The 14,047-nt window shown below is 45.0% G+C and overlaps 1 protein-coding gene and 1 pseudogene across 1 annotated transcript in view; both read right to left on the bottom strand.

Annotated features, from left to right (window-relative positions):
• Positions 1-14,047, bottom strand: part of LOC124605842 (chitooligosaccharidolytic beta-N-acetylglucosaminidase-like) — a 306,694-nt gene that overhangs the window by 136,295 nt on the left and 156,352 nt on the right. The gene's annotated exons all lie outside the window — the stretch shown is intronic.
• LOC124607782 lies at positions 2,110-2,227 on the bottom strand (annotated as a pseudogene).

Here is a 14,047-nt window from a genome sequence, read left to right as displayed (position 1 = left end):
GTAGTACTCATCGAAAAAAGAAAAATAAGGTCTGGAAATGCATACTCTGTTAGATAATTCCAACAGATATAGGTCCGGAAATGAGTAGTTGCTGCGATAAACACGTGTTTACAGGAGATGTTCAACGTGACGTTCATTTATAACACTGCACCCCTTGCGCCCGGCGTAAGGAATGACGCATCCTTTGAAGTATACCAGGTTGTTGTTCTTCCTGCTGGCACACATACTGAAGACGGGACCCGGTAGTGTCCGCATATCATAGATTGGTGTGTCGTAGACCAGTTTCTTCAAGTGTCCCCATAACCAAAGGTCTAGGGGATTGTGGTCTGGGGAACGAGGAAGCAGAGGTGTGCACCCCCCTCCTCCCCCCTCCCCCCACCAACCAATCCAGCGATCCTGAAATGTCTGCGACAGATGTTACGTACATTGTGACAAAAGTGTGCTGGTGCGCCATCATGCGTGAACCACGTTTGTATTCGTTGCCGCAATGGCACAGCCTCCAGCAAAGTAGGCAATACATTGATGAAAAGTCCAGATATACGCCCCCGTTAACCTTTCTGGCAGTACGTATTGGCATATTAATCTACCGCCAACTACGCCTACCCATATGTTCATTGAGAATCGGTGTCGGTGCCCACTTTCCAGAACTGCTCGGCAGTTTACGTCTGCCCATACTTACTGGTTATGGAAATTTACAACACCATCTCTTTGAACCCTGCTTCACCGGTAAATACACTACTGGCCATTAAAATTGCTACACCACGAAGATGACGGGCTACAGACGCGAAATTTAACCGTCAGGAAGAAGATGCTGTGATATGCAAATGATTAGCTTTTCAGAGCATTCACACAAGGTTGGCGCCGGTGGCGACACCTACAACGTGTTGACATGAGGAAAGTTTCCAACCGATTTCTCATATACAAACAGCAGTTGACCGGTGTTGCCTGGTGAAACGTTGTTGTGATGCTTCGTGTAAGGAGGAGAACCCGAAAAGGTTCGACGCTTGGTGCGTGGATCGACAGTTGACCCTCTTCACAATCAAATGTAGTGCATTACTTGTAATTAGGTGGAAAGGCCCATTATTCAGCGATATGTCAGACCGAGATGCATTGGACGAATCCTCAGGAAAGGTAGCAATCATCATTCGACCAACACTCGTATCTTGCTCAGTCTGGGATCCGTAGCAGACAGAACTGTCAGAAGAAACAGAGAAGATTCAAAGCCGAGCAGCACTTCTCCTTACAGGTTCATTTTGTAAGCTCGAAACCATCACGCAAATGCTCAGCCATTTCCAGTTCAAAAACTGGCTCTGAGCACTATGGGACTCAACATCTGAGGTCATGTCCCCTAGACTGCTTAAACCTAACTAACCTAAGGACATCACACACATTCATGCCCGAGGCAGGATTCGAACCTGCAACCGTAGCAGTCGCCCGCTTCCGGACTGAAGCGCCTAGAACCGTTCGGCCACAGCGGCGGGCCTAATTCCAGTGGCAGACGCTGCAAAGGAGGCGCGGTTCACTGTTTAAGTTCCGAGAGTGTACATACCTGGAAGATGCTTCGTCCTACGTATGTTACAATTTGAACAGAAACAAGACGGCAGTTGTAAGAGTCGAGGGGCATGAAAGGGAAGCAGCGGTTGGGAAGGGAATGAGACAGGGTTGTAGCCTATACCCGATGTTATTCAATCTGTATATTGAGCAAGCAGTAAAGGAAACAAAAGAAAAATCTGGAGTAGGAGTTAAAATCTATGGAGAGGAAATAAAAGCTTTGAGTTTTGTCGACGACAATGTAATTCTGTCAGAGGTAGCAAAGGACTTGGAAGAGCAGTTCAACGGAATGGACAGTGTCTTGAAAGGAGGATATAAGATCAACATAAACAAAATCAAAACGAGGATAATGGAATGTAAACTCCGTCCGAACAGGCCTTGGAAGGCCCAACGTTTCCGACCGGCCGTCTTGTCATCCTCGACCCACAGGCGGATATGGAGGGCCATGTGGTCAGCACACCACTCTCCCGTCCGTATGTCAGTTGACGAGACCGGAGCCGCTACTTCTCAGTCAAGTAGCTCCTCAGCATGCCTCACAAGATCTGAGTGCACCCCGCTTGCCAACAGCGCTAGGCAGACCGGATGGTCACCCGTCCAAGTGCTAGCCCAGCCCGAAAGCGGTTAACTTCAGTGATCTGACGGGAACCGGTGTTACCACTGCGGCAAGGCCGTTGGCATAATGGAATGTAGTGTAATTAAATCAGGTGATGCTGAGGGAATTAGATTAGGAAATGAGACACTTAAAGTAGTAGATGAGTTTTGCTACGGGAGCGAAATAACTGATGATGGCTGAAATAGATAGGACATAAAATGTAGACTGGCGATGGCAAGGAAAGCGTTTCTGAAGAAGAGAAATTTGTTAACATCGATTATAGATTTAAGTGTCAGGATCTCTTTTCTGAAAGTATTTCTATGGAGTATAAAAAAATGGTTCAAATGCCTCTAAGCACTATGGGACTTAACATCTGATGTCATCAGTCCTCTAGACTTAGAACTACTTAAACCTAACTAACCTAAGGATATCACACACATCCATGCCCGAGACAGGATTCGAACTTGCGACCATAGCAGTAGCGCGGTTCCGGACTGAAGCGCCTAGAACAGCCCGGCCACAGCGGCCGACCCTATGGATTATAACCATGTATGGAAGTGAAACATCGACTTAGGGATGAAGTGAATAGAAGCTTTCGAAATGCGGTGCTAGAAAAGAAAGCTGAAGATTAGATGGTTATATCACATAACTAATGAGGAGGTACTGAACAGAATTTTGGAGAAGAGGAATTTGTGGCACAAGTTGACTAGAAGAAGGGGGGACACGTTCTGAGGCATCAAGGGATCATCAATTCAGTACTGGAGGGAAGCGTGGAGGGTAAAAATCGTAGAGGGAGACCAAGAGATGAATACACTAAGCAAATTTAGAAGGATGTAGGTTACACTAGTTGTTCGGAGATGAAGGGGCTTGCACAGGATAGAGTAACATGGAGAGCTGTATCAAGCTAGTCTCTGGACTGAACACCATAACAACAACAACAAAATTTCTGACATTCGAAGTCAACTTATGTATCCATTTCTCGATATTTGCGGGAAGTTTTAATTTTCTGCTTTACCATGAAGAAATCTGCGGCTGTGGCTCTTAAAATGCTGGGTAAGACCAGTGGTGAGGGAACTATTAGTGGAAGAACGTGCAGAGAATGTTATCAACGCCTTAAGAACGGTGATTTTGAAGTCGGAGACCGGCAAGGCGGTGGAAGACAGAACGTTTTCGTGGCTACTGAAACAGACGAAGACAGTCACAGGACATCATTATCGAAAGCACCGGCAATCGTTGTTCTCGCGAAGCATTCGGGATGGAACAGGTCCAAAATGGCTCTGAGCACTATGGGACTTAACTTCTGAGGTCATCAGTCCCCTAGAAATTAGAACTACTTAAACCTAACCTAACCTAAGGACATCACACACATCCATGCCCGAGGCAGGATTCGAACCTGCGACGGTAGCGGTCGTGCCGTTTCAGACTGTGATGCCCAGAACCGCTCGGCCACTCCGGCTGGCGATGGAACAGGAAAGTGGTGAAACTACACTCGTACACGAGTACCCACCGCCACTCATGATAAGGCGGCTTGCGAAGTATGGACATAGATGGAGATGTTTAATAGCCAGTACCACGGGACGCATCACTGCGGAGACAGTAGCTATCGTTTGCTCCTCATCCACCTCTACATACACACTCCACAAGCCGTTGTCTACCGTGATGGTGGAGGGTACTTTGTACCACTGCTTGTTTGCTCTCTCCTGTGTCACTCGCAAATGGAGAGAGGGAAAAATGAATCCCTCTCTTCGTTCGTACAAGCCCAAATTTCCCTTTTTTTACCTTAGTCGAGATGGATACTTGGAGACATTAGCATCGTTCGGCACTCTCTCGAAAATGTTGGTTATCTAGTGTAGCTTCTTAATACCGCTTCGAAAAAAACACCTTCCGAGATCCAACGTTCTCATATAAGGTTGCGAAGTGTTTCCGTTGCACTAAGCGAACTGGCCGTTAAGACATCTAACAGCACACTTGTCACACGCTTTGAGGTTTTCCATTAATCCGTCCTGGTGCGGATCCCAAACACTCGAAAAGTACTTAAGAGCTAGTCGCCCTGTCGCACTGGATGAGATACTGTTTCTCAAAACTCCTCCAACAAACCATAGCCTTCCCCGCAAATGAATTCGTGACGTCTTTCCGTTTCATGTCTTTTCCGAGCCTTACGCCTAGTTTTCTGATCGACGTGAGAAAGTGAAGTTACATATACTAAGTCTAAAACTTTGCTTCCACCGTTTTTCTCGATGTTCGGGGCTTTATTGTGAAAAACTTACAAAAAAATTATGATTCATAGTATTGCCCATCGCTGGCCACTACATTTTCCGATCTTTCAGACAGCATACGAATGCCGTGGCTGAAGAACTTGTGGAGATCCATGTATCGATTCAATTTTGCACTTGTTCATATGAACGGAAGTGCCGGTCAGCCAGACTGTATGCCTCTGATCGATAAAGCAACGTATGAAGAGTACGGCGGGAGGGATAGGACTTATCACTTCAATGTTTCCATGTATATTTTGACGGGTTTTGCGATATGCTGCAAAATTACCTTCACGCGTCTATCGCTGTATTGTACCCGTTTGTGTTTCAGTTCTGGTCTCGAACGCGTCAGCTGCTTTCGATAATGATGTCCTGTGACTGTCTTCGTCTGTTTCAGTAGCCACGAAAACGTTCTGTCTTCCACCGCCTTGCCGGTCTCCGACTTCAAAATCACCGTTCTTAAGGCGTTGATAACATTCTCTGCACGTTCTTCCACTAATAGTTCCCTCACCACTGGTCTTACCCAGCATTTTAAGAGCCACAGCCGCAGATTTCTTCATGGTAAAGCAGAAAATTAAAACTTCCCGCAAATATCGAGAAATGGATACATAAGTTGACGTACTTAATCGAGAATAACCTCATGATGCAATCACAAATCGACTAATATTTTTATGGCATTATGTTTAAAGACGCCTAAGCTTATTATGTTACACCTATCATCAACCACCCGAACCCCACTTGCCGCTACTGCCGTCTATTGCAAAACGGCGGAAGCAAAGTTGTAGACCTAACAGTTAATAAAGTTTTCCAACATTAGAGGAATGTTTCTCCTACCCATCAGCATAACTTAAATTGATGCACCTTTGAAACAAGCTACTAGTCACTCCACCAAACAGAGATTCCGTCCAAGTCATCCTGAATCCCCCTACGCTCACTCAACGCCGTCAGCGAGCTACCTCAGTTCGTACTACGGGCCTCATTTTTATGTACATAGAGAACAGGAGCTGGCCTGTCGCCCTTCCTTGGGTCACTCCGGACGTTATCTTAGTATCTGGGACACTCGTCGTCCACGACACCTACATCTACACCCACACTCATCAAGCCACCTTACGGTGTGCGGCGAAGGGTACTTCTGATACCACAAACTGATCACCCCTTCCCTGTTCGACTAATGAAAAATAGTTGTTGGTAAGTCCCAGTATTAGCTCTAATTTCTCGAAGTTTTGGTCGTGGTCATTTCGAGACATTGCTACAACAAGAAGAAATGCAGATGATAAATGGGTATTCATTGGACAAATATATTACACTAGAACTGACATATTACATTTTCACGCAATTTGGGTGCATAGATCCTGAGAAATCAGTACCCAGAACAACCACCTCTGGCCGTAACAACGGCCTTGATATGCCTGGGCATTGAGTCAAACAGAGCTTGGATGGCGTGTACAGGTACAGCGGCCCATGAAACTTCAACACGATACCACAGTTGATCAAGAGTAGTGACTGGCGTATTGTGACGAACCAGTTGCTCGGCCACCATTGACCAGACGTTTTCAATTGGTGAGAGATCTGGAGAATGTGCTGGCCAGGGCAGCAGTCGAACATTTTCTGTATCCATAAAGGCCCGTACAGGACCTGCAACATGCGGTCGTGCATTATCCTGCTGAAATGTAGGGTTTCGCAGGGATCGAGTGAAGGGTAGAGCCACGGGTCGTAAAACATCTGAAATGTAATTTCCACTGTTCAAAGTGCCGTCAATGCGAACAAGAGGTGACCGAGACGCGTAGCCAATGGCACACCGTACCATCACGCCGAGTGATACGCCAGCATGGCGGTGACGAATACACACTTCCAATGTGCGTTCACCGCCATGTCGCCAAACACGGATGCGACCATCATGATGCTGTAAAAAGAACCTGGATTCATCCGAAAAAATGACGTTTTATCATTCGTGCACCCACGTTCGTCGTTGAGTACACCATCGCAGGCACTCCTGTCTCTGATGCAGCGTCAAGAGTAACCGCAGCCACGGTCTCCGAGCTGTTAGTCCATACTGCTGCAAACGTCGTCGAACTGTTCGTGCAGATGATTGTTGTCTTGCAAACGTCTCCATTTGTTGAGTCAGGGATCGAGACGTGGCTGCACAATCCGTTACAGCCATGCGGATAAGATGCCTGTCCTCTCGACTGCTAGTGATACGAGGCTGTTGGGATCCAGCACGGCGTTCCGTATTACTCTCCTGAACCCACCGATTCCATATTCTGCTAACAGTCATTGGATCTCGACCAACGCGAGCAGCAATGTCGTGATACGATAAACCGCAATCGCGATAGGCTACAATCCGAACTTTATCAAAGTCGGAAACGTGATGGTACGCATTTCTCCTCCGTACACGAGGCATCACAACAACGTTTCACCAGGCAACGCCGGTCAACTACTGTTTGTGTATGAGAAATCGGTTGGAAACTTTCCTCATGTCAGCACATTGTAGGTGTCGCCACCGGCGCCAACCTTGTGTGAATGCTCTGAAAGCTAATCATTTGCATATGACAGCTTCCTCTTCCTGTCGGTTAAATTTCGGGTCTGTGGCACGTCATATTCGTAGTGTAGCGATTTTAATGGCCAATAGTGTATATATATATATATATATATATATATATATATATATATATATATATATATATATATATATATATTCACTTATGACATTTGTTATTAACAATCAGAACGAATTCAAAAGTAATACCAGTGTACATGGCTACAACAGTAGGAGAAAGGATGATCTTCACTACTCAAGGTTAAATCTAACTTTGGCTCAGAAGAGGGTAAATTATGCTGCCACAAAAGTCTTTGGTCACTTACCTAATAGCATAAAAAAAAGGTTGAAATGGCTCTGAGCATTATGGGACTTAAGGTCATCAGTCCCCTAGAACTTAGAACTACTTAAACCTAACTAACCTAAGGACACCACACACATCCACGCCCGAGACAGGATTCAACCTGCGACCGTAGCCGTCACGCAGTTCCAGACTGAAGCGCCTAGAACCGCTCGGTCACTCCGGCCGGCTAATAGCATGAAAAGTCAGATAGCCATATAGCATTTAAAAGGAAATTAAAAGAATTTCTTAATGGCGACTCCTTCTACTCATTAGATGAATTTTTGGATATAGTAAGTGGGTAATTTCCCCAACGCCCAGTAAAAAAAATAAAAAAAAATATTAAGTGTCACGTAATATTTTGTGTAGTGTAATATCTTGTATAGACACCTTTTATTAATCTGACACGTTCCACATCATTACGAAGTGTCGTATTCATGATCTATGGAACAGGTACTAATCTAATCTAATCTAATCTAATCTAATCTAATCTAAGCTGAAGCGCCAAAGAAACTGGTATAGGCATGCGTATTCAAATACAGAGAAATGTAAACAGGCAGAATACGGCACTGCGGTAGGCAACGCCTATATAAGACAACAAGTGTCCGGCGTAGTTGTTAGATCGGTTACAGCTGCTACAATGGCAGGTTGTCAAGATTTAAGTGAGTTTGAAGGTGGTGGTGTAGTTGGCGCACGAGACATGGGCCACAGCATCTCCGAGGTAGCAATGAAGTGCAGATTTTCCCGTGCGACCATTTTACGAGTGTACCGCGAATACCAGGAATCCGGTAAAACATCAAAACTTCGAAATCGCTCCAGCCGGAAATAGATCCTGCAAGAACAGGACCAACGACGACTGAAGAGAATCGTTCGATGTGACGTAAGTGCAACCCTTCCGCAAATTGCTGGAGATTTTAGTGCTGGACCATCAACAAGTGTCATCGTGCTAACCATTCAACGAAACATCATCGATATGGGCTTTCGGAGCCGAAGGCCCATTCTTGTACCCTTGATGACTGCACATCCCAGATCTTTACACCTCACCTGGACCCGTGAACACCGACATTGACCGGAAATATGTTGCCTGGTCGGACGAGTCTCGTTTCAAATTGTATCGAGCGGATGGACGTGTACAGGTTTTGAGACAACCTCATGAATCCATGGAACCAGCGTGTCAGCAAGGAACTGTTAAAGCTAGTGGAGGCTCCGTAATGGTGTGGGGCGTGTGCAGTTGCAATGATATGGAACCCCTGATACGACTAGATACGTCTCTGACAGGTGACACGTACGTAAGCATTCTGTCTGATCACCTGCATCCATTCGTGTCCATAGTGCATTCCGACGGACTTGGGGAATTCCAGCAGGACAATGCAACACCCCACACGTCGATTAATGCTACAGAGTGGCTCCAGGAACACTCTTCTGAGTTTAAACGCTTCCGCTGGTCACCAAACTCCCCAGACATGAATATTATTGAGCATATCTGGGATGCCTTGCAACGTGCCCCCTGGCACACTTACGGACTTATGGACAGCTCTGGTGTCAATTCTCTCCATCACTATTTCAGACATTAGTCGAGTCCATGCCACGTCGTGTTGGCGGTACTTCTGCGTGATCGCGGGTACCGTACACGATATTACGCAGGTGTTATATTGGGTCCTATACTAAGTAAGCTCTTCTGTTTTTTTACTAAACGGTAGTGTGGGACGGTGTCAAGGGTCTTCATGAAGCCGAGGAACACAGAATCTACCTGAGCGGCGTTGTCTGCGGTACTGTGGATCTCATGGAGGAATAGACCGAGCTGAGTTTCTCAGGATCTCTCTTTGTAGAATCCGTTTTTTTTTTTGTAGATGAGATTTTCGTTTCTAAAAACAATTCTTTACCCTAAAACATGTTCAATAATTATACAAAAATGTGACGTCAACATTATAGATCTATAATTATGTGCGTCTGTCTTTCGACACTTCTTGAAAACGGGAATGACGTGCCCTTGTTTTCAGTAGCTAAGTACCCTTCGTTACTCCAATAAACTACTGTGAACTTCTGTTAGAAGGAGACCATTTTCTTTCGTTTTATATTTACAGAATTTTACAGGTAGCTCATTTGGCCCCGATGCCTTTCAGTTACTAAGCTATTACTGTTGCTTTTATATTCCGCGATCAGTTATCTCAGTGTCTGTCAATTCGACATTCGTACGTTGACATAAAGGAGGGACCGTACTACAATATTCCACGGTGAGACGGTTTCGGAAGACCGAATTCAGTATTTCAACCTTCTCTCTGTCATTTTCCGTTTCGATGTCAGTATGGTCACTGAGCTACTGAATAGATAATTTAGAAGATTTATGATAAAGTAAGTGAAGTTTTCGCTTTTCGCTTCGTTTCTACATGATGGGGAATTAAAAGTGGCCCGGACGAGAAGGTACGGTTGGAAGTGAATTTGTGCCAGTATTAACGGAGTAGGAAAAGACCTACAATTACTTAAACTTTGAGTAGTGTGGAGCAGCTGTGCACACAGCCGACCGAACCGTGGAGCGCATTATAGAATCTTCACGCCTGACAGAATTGTTAGCAGAGGTCAGTCTGATCGCGGCCCTAGCTAGTCACCCAGGTCACCTGATCTGTCAGTGTGTGGTTTGTTCGTGTGGGGAGTCCTCAAGTCTAAGGTGTATCGCAACAATACTCATGGTCTTCAAGAACATTTCGGACGGGACTGCAGCAATTCCATCAGTCCAGCTTCGATCCGCCTACAGCAACTTGCTGATCAGGGTACAAAAGTGCCAAGAGATGAATTGTGATCACTTTCAACATCTGCTATAGTCAGGGTAGTACTGTATTTCCTTTGCTCTGTTGTGTTTCTTTGTACTCTGAAACCATGTTGTCGGGGCCACATTTATTTGCTCCAAAGTGTAGATATGATGCCTAATGTTGCTGACAGTTATTGAAATTCCAATCCACCTTTTACTTGCACTAAAAGGACGACAGGACATTCGTTGTATAGCTTCCACGAACTAATAGCACCAAGAGTGATATTTATATCAATACCATTAAATTAAAACAAAAATAAGAATACATCGATTACTTTGCAAATGCGTTATCTTGACAAAAGCTGGGTCCAGATTTCTAATCCGAAATCGAATCGTATTGTTTGATGTACATACTATTTTTTCATTCGGTTTTTATTTTGGTAAGCTAACAGCATTTTTTTAGTTTTAGTCCCTCTACTGTTCTGTTAACTTCGTTCAGCAAACAACTTATAAAAGTGACGTCCGTGGGTAGAGCACCTGACCCTCTATGAGGGATTCTGGTTTCTGTTATGAGGCGCTGAACCATTCAGGAAATTGGCGTTCAGCTTAATTTAAGAGTGTATAACACGTAAGCTGAATTGAGAAACATTTCATTATTATTGTGGTGTCACCGCCGGACACCACACTTGCTAGGTGGTAGTTTTAAATCGGCCGCGGTCCATTAGTACATGTCGGACCCGCGTGTCGCCACTGTGTGATCGCAGACCGAGCGCCACCACAAGGCAGGTCTCGAGATACGGACTAGCACTCGCCCCAGTTGTACGGACGACATTGCTAGCGACTACACTGACGAAGCATCGCTCATTAGCCGAGCAGATAGTTAGAATAGCCGTCAGCTAAGTCCATGGCTACGACCTAGCAAGGCGCCATTAGCCTTACATAGCAATTGATAATTATCATCTAGAGCATGTCTCAACAAGAACGATGTATACAACAAGGATAGATTAAAGTTAAGTATTCCAAAAGCAACGTACTTTTCTTTATAGCTTTCATTGAGCGTCCTGTTTCAGACTTCACGATATTCTGCGGGAGCTTATAGCTTGCATATTGGCCCCCTCAAAATAACACTGTGTCGGCACTTCTGTCGACACATCAATTATGATGCATGGCTTGCTTGGCGTATGACGTCACGAAGCAGCCTGCGTTGGATGTGTAACAGCCAGCTCCCAGCAAAGGAAAACACGTACCGGACGTGTTGTGGCGCTAACATTTGTGTTACTATTCATCTGTGTAATCAAAGCACCCACATAACATCGAGCTATGTGCAAGAATAATTTTTGTCCTCTGCTGCCAGACTGTGCTACACGTTACGCAAAAGTCGTACTTGAAATAAGGCTGTACCTGATTGATTCACATAGATCCACCAAATGATGGGTGTATAATTCTGCAGAGCGCGTCGTGAATAGTTACTGTTAATTTAGTTTCAATTGATATCCATAACGGTATCGGCAAAGCCTAACCTCAAATTTTCGCATTTAAATGTACACACAACGTTTCTTTTGCGTTGTTAATTGGTAACATATCGCCGAAAATGCTTAACGTGTGAAGGGAAGTTGTGAACCAGCACTTACAGACAAACCAACGATATCATAGATGAAAATGGGGAGTAAACCTTTGGAAAGTTGTAGTTTTGCGGCTCCACGTGTTTTTTGCCGTGGCTGATGTTATATATGCCATATAGACGTTGCGTAGAGCTCAGTGTTGCAGTACACGGGACACCTGATAACGGTGTGTTGTGTTGTGCAGTGGAGTGACGATAAGTTATGATACAGACACGTTGCTGGCGAGATAGTGTATCGGAATACGTGCCACACATTCTGACAGCTGGAGGGGGCCTCAGTTCGAAAGTGACGCTTCATTCTCTGTACTCGCAATACAGAAACAACCGGGAAGGAGATCTCGAAGATACACGGTCCTTGCCAGCACTTTAACATTCCAGAGCGAGTGAATCCTAAGAAAGTTGTTGTAACAACTACCGATCCAAATGTGCTGAATTATGGATGGCAGAGAGAGAGAGAGAGAGAGAGAGAGAGAGAGAGAGAGAGAGAGAGAGAGGGTGAGGGTGAGAGAGAGAGAGAGAGAGAGAGAGAGAGAGAGAGAGAGAGAGAGAGCGGAGGGAGAAGAGAAGAGAGAGAGAGAGAGAGAGAGGCACAGACACGGGGAAAGAGAAAGAAAGAGAGAGAGAGAGAGAGAGAGACAGGGACTGTTCATACACAAACGATTTGGCGGGGCAGAGTCAGCCGGACTAGCAGACAGTTCGCTAGCGATACTGCTGCCCGCAGGAGAATGTCTTCGTTGGACGATCGTAAGGAGATGCGGACAGACTTGAACAAAATGCCTAATTGATGAGAAAATAGCAGCCCACATTAGATGTAGATAAAAACAGTGTAACGCTAACAGCAAAGGGAAGAACCCGACAGTGAAGTCTGGCACCCGGTGCGGAGTTTTAACTTGTCCCCCCCCCCCCCCCCCCCCCCCATCCACACCAACCCCAGAAAAATATCAAATACCGTTTTTTAGGGGGATGTATGCGAAATTGCAATACTTGAAGAAAACATTGTAGAATCCAAGCTTTTCAAGACAATATAACTAAACTGGAGATAGTTGTTAAGAAATATTATGTGCGTACACACAAAATTTTCATGCTTATTGGCGTGATACCGTTTTAATTATAAACAAATGAAATTTTCCATCAAGATGAATACAAACGTTCCTTTTTTTCGAGCCGGCCGAAGTGGCCGTGCGGTTAAAGGCGCTGCAGTCTGGAACCGCAAGACCGCTACGGTCGCAGGTTCGAATCCTGCCTCGGGCATGGATGTTTGTGATGTCCTTAGGTTAGTTAGGTTTAACTAGTTCTAAGTTCTAGGGGACTAATGACCTCAGCAGTTGAGTTCCATAGTGCTCAGAGCCATTTGAACCATTTTAACCTTTTTTCGAAAGATCTATCAGAACGAAATCAGTGCCTTTTTGTACAAGGTTTAATGTAACATTATTACAAATAGGTGTGCTACAGACTTTTGATATCTCCTTTTGCTGGATTTTTACGGCTCTCTGAATATCTCTGAAAAAATTGCAACAAATTTTAGGGTTTTTCTCTGACATAAATGCCATAATATTGCAGTAAATGAAAATTCCTTCCACAGAATGTTTCACTACAGTATTGACTAATTGCATGTCAAATTCAAATAATGTTACGTCTGTGGTTTGTGAGGAAAAGGTACATGAAGTCTCGAAAAACGTAAGTTGCGGAAGATCTGAACCAAAGATTTGTCACTGTTTGTATTAGACCATACCTTATCTGGGTCAACTGGTGTAAAACATACGCGTACTCCTCTACATCCTCAGGGAGACTTTTGTTGTGACTTGGCAAGACAGCCAAGCCACTATGAGGTAGCCGAAAGGCACGCGTTTAAGCTCACGCAGGCTGGCGTGAGGTCTGGAACAGTTAAAGGAGTTGAGTCTAGTAAAAAAAGTACGTAGCTTCTGGAATACTTAACTTTAATCCATACTTGGTGAACATCGGTCTGACGGTACATGCATCACAAGATAAATAGCAAATGATAATGGCGCCTTGCTAGGTCGCAGCAAATGACGTAGCTGAAGGCTATGCTAACTATCGTCTCGGCAAATGAGAGCGTAATTTGTCAGTGAACCATCGCTAGCAAAGTCGGCTGTACAACTGGGCGAGTGCTAGGAAGTCTCTCTAGACCTACCGTGTGGCGGCGCTCGGTCTGCAATCACTGATAGTGGCGACACGCGGGTCCGACGTATACTAACGGACCGCGGCCGATTTAAAGGCTACCACCTAGCAAGTGTGGTGTCTGGCGGTGACACCACAACTTTTATGTATTTGTCTTCTTGCGTTAACCTGATTTTTTAAACGGAGTAGCAGTAATGTCAGGTCCATCAATTCTCTTCTGTTAAGCAATTGTTTTCTTGATCGCGGAGACGTCTTCTTTCATTATTACTG

Source organism: Schistocerca americana, chromosome 3 (assembly GCF_021461395.2).
Source record: "Schistocerca americana isolate TAMUIC-IGC-003095 chromosome 3, iqSchAmer2.1, whole genome shotgun sequence".
Taxonomy (NCBI): domain Eukaryota; kingdom Metazoa; phylum Arthropoda; class Insecta; order Orthoptera; family Acrididae; genus Schistocerca; species Schistocerca americana.
This window is presented reverse-complemented; position numbering and strand designations above follow the sequence as displayed.